Genomic DNA, 1287 nt, shown 5'->3' with positions numbered 1-1287 from the left:
GCAGTCACATTCACAGAGGAGCTTTTGTGGATCAACCTCCATGAAGACCATAATGGGGACACATAAGGACACTGCTCATTGGAGACAACTCAGATGTTTTCTTCATCTCCCTGTCACCCCACTCTCCAGAGCCCCCTTACCTGTTCTGTATAGAGATTTTACACTACAGTAGATTCCTAGGTGATCACAATGTTCAAATGCGTGTGTTACCACATCTTCCTACAGACCCTTAAACAAGGACTTCTCTTAGGGGAAGGAGAGATGACCCAGGAGAGAAAGGCACTTGCCACAGTCTTGTCTGTTAGTTGGATTCCTGGGTCACACACAATTGAAACAAGATAATTCACTCCTAAAGTTATCCAATAACCTCCAATTTACATACCATTTGTAACGCCACTGCTGGGGCCTGAAAACTGGTGGATTCCAGGGGCACACAGGCCAGCCAATCCAGACTAATTCATGAGCCTAAGGTCCCATGAGTGACACTGTCACACACAAAAAAAATGTGCATGTTTCCTGAGAAATGACACACAAGACTGACCTCTGTCATCTACTCAAACAGTCACAGACTACACCAAACACTTGAAAATGAACTCGACAGATGGACAGACAAAATGTAACAAGTTGATTGCACATAAAACAATTTTAAAGTTATACAAATGGCTGCAGAATGGAATACAGGGTAGAGCTCTTACCTCGCGTGTGCAGAGCCCTGGGTTCCATCCCTAGAATCCAAGACAATCAAGACAAAGAAAGGTGGAGTCCCATTATTTGGTAACTCCATTATGGCAGCTGGTGAATGAGAGTCCCCTAACAAGAAAGAAACAATTGGCCGGGCGGTGGTGGCGCACGCCTGTAATCCCAGCACTCGGGAGGCAGAGGCAGGCGGATCTCTGTGAGTTCGAGGCCAGCCTGGTCTATAAGAGCTAGTTCCGGGACAGGCACCAAAAGCTACAGAGAAACCCTGTCTCGGAAAACCAAAAAAAAAAAAAAAAAAAAAAAAAAAAAAAAAAAAAAAAAAAAAAAGAAAGAAAGAAAGAAACAATTGGCTTTTAACTGAGCTTAACAGAGTCCAGTTTCAAATTGTGCTCAACTCTGAAACATGATAGGGAACAAGAATCAGTACAAATCTTCTCTTTAAACAGAAAAGGTCCTTCTATGGACCACTTTGTAGAGAGCCCCTTTCAGGTCCCTGTTCCTCAGGCTGTAGATGAACGGGTTCAGCATGGGGGTCACCACTGTGTACAGCACGGTGGCTGCCGTGTCCTTCTCAGATGAATGTGCAGA

This window comes from Microtus ochrogaster, chromosome 7, assembly GCF_000317375.1.
Source record: "Microtus ochrogaster isolate Prairie Vole_2 chromosome 7, MicOch1.0, whole genome shotgun sequence".
In the NCBI taxonomy this organism is placed as follows: Eukaryota; Metazoa; Chordata; class Mammalia; order Rodentia; family Cricetidae; genus Microtus; species Microtus ochrogaster.
This window is presented reverse-complemented; position numbering follows the sequence as displayed.